Below are 7,330 nucleotides of genomic sequence, written 5' to 3'. Positions count from 1 at the left end.
CTTTGGTTTTCTCAGGTGGCCTCTCTGGTAAATTGTTAGCATGTCACCCAAGCCGAGCATACAGCATTGTATATAGCTCTGAGGGTTTGTTCACTTACTTTCAGAGCTGTTGTTGTATTTTTGTTCTTAAAATCAGTGACTGTGTAAAACCAGACGCAGCTTAAATTAAAGGTTGCACATGAAGTTTGCACGTAAACTGAGAGTTTTGAGACAGTTGTGCAGTGGGTGTTTACTCCCTGTTCAGTTTGACGTGCAGTCAAAGCACAAACATATGAATTATCTCTTTTAAGAGGTGCAGTTATGCTCTTACAGCTTTGGTTTCTCCCAGTAAGGAGTCTATAAAGTAATTCATTGGATCGTATTATGTGTGTTTTATCTTTGTTTTGATGTAACAGCAATTTAACTATTAAGGATTATTGCAAAAAAAATATATCTTTTAAGACAGGAAAATCAATCAATACTTTAACAGATTTTCCCATCTCTTGTGCTTGTTAGCGTTGCTCTGAGAAAATAAAAGCTAATAAACGGTAAATGGTAAAAGAGGTAGTCACGGCAACCTCCAATAAAACAAACAAGTGCAAATGTTTAAAATGTTACACATGAGAGCATGTTTACACTTTTATGATCTGTTTATGGCCCATATTATTCTTATTTTATTTAATTTTGTTTACTGTAGCTTTAAATAAATACACTGTAACACAGGAAGGGTTTTAAATACTGTGTAATATGCATATAATTTAGTTTCTGTTGCCATGTGTGTGATTTTCATCCCATCGCAAAACGTTACATTTATTAAAAAGAATTAATAATAATAAAACTTTTCATTTGCTTAGATTATCTGCTTAGATTACTCTGAATGTCTCTGTTGTTCACATACACAGTGCTTATGTGTATTTACTAATTTGAAAATAACAAAATAAATATACATCAGTCCACACATAAGGTGGAGCTCAAGTCTGACTTTGGGTCCTTGGTTTACGTGTAAAACCGGTCAACCACGCTGTTTTTAATCCATTGCATCTATACATTAACAATAAAATACCTTGCCTTGTTTTTTTCGGTGTTTCGGTTAACTTGCTGAACCCATTGTGAAACCTAAAATAAACTATTTTCATGAAAATCAAGCTTTGGCTTCTATATCACATGCTATGTTATCTTTCTTTGTAACCAGGCACCAGCATGTGACCCAGCTGGAGAGTCCTGGGAGCCACAGTCACAGCTCACACAGCTCACCCCCCGGCTTCAAGCTGCTCCCATCAGATTATCAGCCGCTGGGTTACACGTCAGCTTGCCAGAGATTTGATTAGTAGCATCTGTGAAAGAGAAAAGTCAAGGGTGAGCATGGGAACTGGCTGCGAGTAACCGGCCATTGACGAGCCACACAGGAGACACGCGTTCCTTGTGGTTCTTGCTGGCAACAATCGTGTCATGTAACTCCACTTTCTACGATGTCTCATCTAACATGAGACATCGTATTATAATTTGAATCAGATAATAATTTGACATTGTAGTTTACATTTATTTTTATTACAAACATACACTTACTTAATACTTAAAATAACCATGAAACCAATGAAAAAAAATATTTTAACACCATAAACATTCTTTTTTTTACATTCACAGATGAACTGTGCCGAATTTCCTAAATACAAAAAACTAGGTGTTCCATCTTCAAAGCTCGACTGCAGCCCTCGGAAAAGCAAAGAGAGTTGTGTTTCCCCCTCAGAGGGGCCTCCTTCCTGCACAAACTAACCCAGTACCAAGGTGGGTGAAAGATGGTAAATAGGAGCAGGGGGGAAGGGGGACCCTTGAAATTTTTGTAGACACGGTAGTGGTGGTTAAAGCTCAGGTGGTATAGAGAGTTAGAGCCACAAGTGTCCTTAAACAATAAACCAAACCACAAATTGCTCCTTACGCTAACCCCAAATGACCTCCTGAATCCCAGCGGTTTACACAGTGCAACACAAAACCCACACATTGTCAGGCCGCGCAAAGAGAAGAGCTCTGAGTCCAATCACACTGGTGCTCATCTGTCATCAGGCATTAATGAAGGGTCCTGGCCTTACCACCTGTTCTGCACATTTTAGTGGCACACAGATGTTTTTGTAGCTGGAGGGGACACGGCTCTGAGGCCGGCAGTGGTTGTGCTGTGCGGTATGTGCAGCACCCGTCCAGTTTGCCATGCCCCTGTAGTTATAATAGTAATAACAATGATAATATGTCTTCTCTGTTCTTTGTTCAAAAGTATGCACACCTGAATCTGTCCTCTCTGGGGCATGCAGGTGCACAGCGCTGAAAAAGGGCTTGTACTGTATTGTGTTGCCCAACTGGACAGCTTTTTTTAATTCTGCTGGAAAACTAGACTGCAACTACTGAACCTGTCCTTTCAGGGCACAACAGTGGTCGACACACACAAAATGCAAAGTGCAGTATTATCGCCATATTATTGCCAAAATAAGACAAAGATTGGCAGAGGCAGAACTGGGATGAAACAATATCGTATTCTCCCTCAATTTCTTTGATAAGGATCTTGCAATAAAAAAAGTAAATGTTAGCTTGCTCTTTATATAACACTTTTCTCTGAGGGGAATTTAGCTCTGTACTTTATCTGCACCCTCCAAAAACCACAGCCTTGTGCACTAGAAATAGAGCGGCTTTGTGTATGAGAAATGGTAGAGGCAAAGGTATGAAAATGTTCCTTCTCTTCCTGCTGCTGCAATCACAGTAAGTGGCCACTTTAGAAAGGGCTGAGTTGTTTCCTTTCTCTAAAAAAATTTACTTACACTGTATATTTAGAGGAGACAGAGATAGAACAGGACAGAAGACAGAAGAAGACATTTTGTAATGCTAAATTAAGTGTGTAACAAGATACGTTTTTGCGAAGATTGTTAGCGAGGCTGCTGAGTAAAGGTAGCCAAGCTAAGCTCAGCTTGTTTTCTCTCTAATAAAGCCAAGAGAGCTTGTTAGAAATAAAAGTGAGCACAGAAGCTACAGGGTTTATACTGCAATTCCCTTAATGTCCACAGGGGTCACTGTTACCAAATATTGTCTGATTCTTGAATCTAGAAATCTTCTTTAAATAGCATTTTAAGTAAATGTTTGTAAGATTAAGCCTGACGAATGACCATGTGTTCCTCATATTGCTCTTGAAGGAGTTACTGCCATAGCTGGCACACAGGACAGGGTTAAGTTAATTTTAGCCATGTTGTTTGTGCTTAAATGTGGACATAAGTGTGTCATTAATGCAGCACACTGCTCTGTTTGTGCCACTGATCCTATTAGATGTGTCACAGAATAATAAATATTTAAAAAATGACATCTCCACATCTCCGGAAACCCACAACAGGGTGCCACAGACTGTAATTATAGTTCAACTTGCAATCAAAATAAACTGTCTGCATTCCTTGGATACATGATTTGCAGCTTCTTTTTTAAGAGCAAGAGACAAACATCAGAGCAAGGAGAAAGGTGGTAATAAAAGTCCACAACTGGATGTCTGAGGTTCGGTTCACCACTTATGTTTCCTCAATGTAAAAACGGACACTCATTCTGGTCCTCTGCAGACATTTACTCTGCATCTTTATTGAACCCTTTCATCTGTGGCAGCCATGCAGCGGCATCACATGGCGGGTGCTCACATGGCATCTGTTACGTCAAAAAAACGAAGAGGCCTGTCATTAAGATTAATCTATAATTGGTAAATGCATCAGCACCACATCTTATGGGAAATGGGAATATTGTGTATGATGCATGATGTTTCTCATTAGACACCCCTGCACCTTCTGCTGCTTTTAAGCCTGAAATGCCTGTTTTTATTGTGACTAACAGTGGGAGCAGAAAGGCACTTAGACTCTGTTTTTGGACCTGAGCCAGCAGTGTGGGACAAATGGAGTGACCCATTCAGTAGCACTAAATTTTTTTAAAGACCTCTTCACTCTAGCTAGCTGCTGACACAAAAGGAGGTATTGATGTAAGGAAAGACTGAAGCTTTGTGGCCGAAGAAGCTGTTCTTTCACAAACCTTAATTCAAAATGCAAATGGTGGTGCTTACAGTAGGCCCATTTTGTTTCAGCTATGCGATATTTTAGTAACAAACAACCCAGACTTTTAGGAAATAATGATGTTTTATGTGATGCTGATATAGAGTTTTAACATTACAGCCTTCTGTAATGTAAAAATCCATACAAAAGCACAGTGTCCAGAGCCCTCTTAAAGTTCTGTGTTTCTCTAGCAAGGAAGAAATTTGTTCTGGAGCCTTAAATTATCTGGTTTAGGAAAGGATGAGGAAGGGTGTAGAGGAAACGATAAGTAAATACTGGAATGACACCTATTCAGTCAGAATCAGATCAGCCTTTTGTCATCTTGTTTTCTTTGCACCACCTGCTGACCTAACCCCAAGTATTTACTTTATCTCACCCCTCACCCACAAAGCCATTGTTTGTGTTGGAGAAGGGGGGCTGAGTGAAGCTAAATGCCATGCTACTTTGACAAACACATGAAATGTTGATTTTAAACCAGAATGGACATCTAAATTTAGAGAGGCCTTTACATTTCCATGTGGGGCTGAGGTGTTGGCAGTGCTGTGCATAAATACTGAGGTCATAATGATAAACGATAAAGGGTGTTCCAGGAAAAACAAATGCAAACAAAGGAACCCAAAGTTGGGAGGTTACAAATTTGCCTGTATTTGGAGAAACTCCCTGGTGGTTACCCTCCTGCCCTGTAACTAAAATAGGCTGTAACTGAAACACTGGATTTGTTTTTTTTTTCATGAATTCAATAAGATTTACAGATTATTTTAAACAGATTTTTGGCTAAAACCTCAGAAAGGGAGACTTCATAGTTTTGAAAACTGGTTACTGTGTGTTTTTTTTATTCAGCCACCACATTCATTACAATTATTGTTATTTTGTGTTTTTATACTTTTTGGTGGTTGTAATGGTCAGACAGCTTGAGCTTCTGCCCACATCTTGGAGTCAATTTTAACATGTATTTCAGGGAAAATGGCCTCCAATTTCCGTTCCGTCAAAGGTTTTTAGCGCAGCTGTCAGCCACAGTGGAGGCTATAGAAGAAGAAAAAAATGGATTACGTGCCACATAAGTAACAAATATAAAACATTACTCAGTACTTTATTGAGTCATGATATAAATACTTAATTGTTGCTTAATTGTAATTTTAAAACTCCTCTGTGACACAATACACTTACACATTGTCAAACTTCTCTCTAGATGAGTGAAGATAGATAAGTGGGACCGTTGGTGTATGACAGGGAGAAAAACAGTGTTCATACACATGCAACACTGCTTTCAGCAACTTTATTGACACAACAGCGCAGCTGTGCCCAGGAACCCAACCACATCAGCTCGTTTGATGTCTGTCCCATGGTTGTATATGGAGAAAAATAACAGCGCTCATAAATCCACAGGTTACCATTTCCTGTTCAAGCACAAAATTAGAAAAAAAGAAAGTCTTGCTTTCTGTTCACATACACTTTATAAATTGTCAATAAATGGCAGCAGAATGCAGGCTCAAAAATATTGCTTCTTATACACAGATTTTAAAGCTGATGCAATGTAAAGCTTTCTATACGCATATGTCAAATCAGCAGTATTAGAGGTATATCCATTTGTTTACCATGACTTATAGAAAATGCATTGTCTCTTGCACAGTGATATTCTGTCCCCACTTCTCACACAGTTGCTTATTATCTCACCCAACAACCTGAGTTTTATGAATTGCATTCCTCAGTGTGCGATCATTTGCCATGTATTTAGATTTATGTCTCCTCCTAAACCATCATTATCACCCACAACAGCACATGTTTTATGTGCAGCTCCCAGACATGTCTGAATTACCTCAATTTTGTGTCTGTTTATCACAGCTCTTACGCACACTATCATTCAGATCCCTGCTTTTGCATATTTCTAACCCCCTCACAGTTGGTGGTTCGATCCCAACTCCTCCCTAGTCACTGTTGTGTGTTCTTGGGCAAGACACTTCACCCTAGCCTGTGGCGCGCCTTGCTAGTCATTGTATGACACTGCTTGTGCAGCAGCCGTAACGAATTTCCCTCTGGGATTAATACAGTATCTAAAATAAAAAAAAAAAATAAAAAAAACAGAGAATGAGGGTGTGGTTACCTAAATGCACCCATTTTACTGTGGAGGAGGGGGGCTGAGAAGGTTTTAATTCAGTGGAAAGTGGTTATTCTATATTTGCCCCAACCATATAGTGACTCCACCCTCCACACGTCCCACATAAAGTCCCTCCAGTATAAGAGTTTAGGAATACTGAACCTCTCCTCATTAGGTATGGACCCTGATGCTTCAGACCTGGCAATGCCTTTTTACATGAATAGACTGGACTGTTGAGAGAGAGAGAGAGAGGGGTTTGTGTGAGGGCTTGGATGAATGAATAAATGTTAAGACAAAAAATATCCATTCTGTGAGAAAAGAGAATAAAAGTACAAACTTCACTTGAACCCCCTTCACTTACATGGCAATAAACATGATTCTGATTCTGATTCTGATTCTGAAAAAGGGAAGCCTGTATGAAGGACTGCCTCTCTGCATGTCTGTCATGACGGGCGGGGTCAGGTGGACCAAAATGACTTGGACCACATTATATGTAAAGTTTGGGTAATTACTAGGTTGGGAGACATAAATAGCCAGGCCCACAGTGGTAAACACTGTGGAAGTCAGTGCAGCTGCCTCTACAGTATCCTTCCTTACTGCCTCCTTAGAGACAAACCAGTCGGCGTACTGCAAGCTGAAACATTTGGTTAAATAGTTAATAGTTCGGTTAAAAAGTTACTTTGAATGACGATTCAAATAAAAGTAAAGAGTGGCTGTGTTTCACACAATGACACTGACTCTTGGTCTTGCAGAATTTCTTCAAATGCATTTTTCTCAAGAAAAGTGAGTGCTAATAGATAAGGTAGCAACCTAAACTAGTAGATTTACATTGAATCACAATGCAGAATGTCTGAAGTTTGTGGTATTTCTGTAACATGTAACTGAAAATTGAAACATTATTGTCTGAGAAAATACATTGAGGCCATTGGTCTCAACGTCTTATCGCCTACAGAGGTTCTAAGGACAAAGTAGCACATGTAGGTTTCTACTTACAGTATGGTAAAGAGGGCAGAAGCTCACTGAGCAAGAGCCATGCTATGATCTGGACAGACTGACAAATACCACATTTACAAGGGACAACCTTGACATTTCTGAGCCATAATCCAATTCCAATTTCTACAGCAATTCAGAGCCACAGATGAGTCTTCTGTCCAGCACTTTCAATACTAGTCTGAGGGCTTCACAACAGCTCATC

Source organism: Parambassis ranga, chromosome 19 (assembly GCF_900634625.1).
Source record: "Parambassis ranga chromosome 19, fParRan2.1, whole genome shotgun sequence".
NCBI lineage: Eukaryota > Metazoa > Chordata > Actinopteri > Ambassidae > Parambassis > Parambassis ranga.
This window is presented reverse-complemented; position numbering follows the sequence as displayed.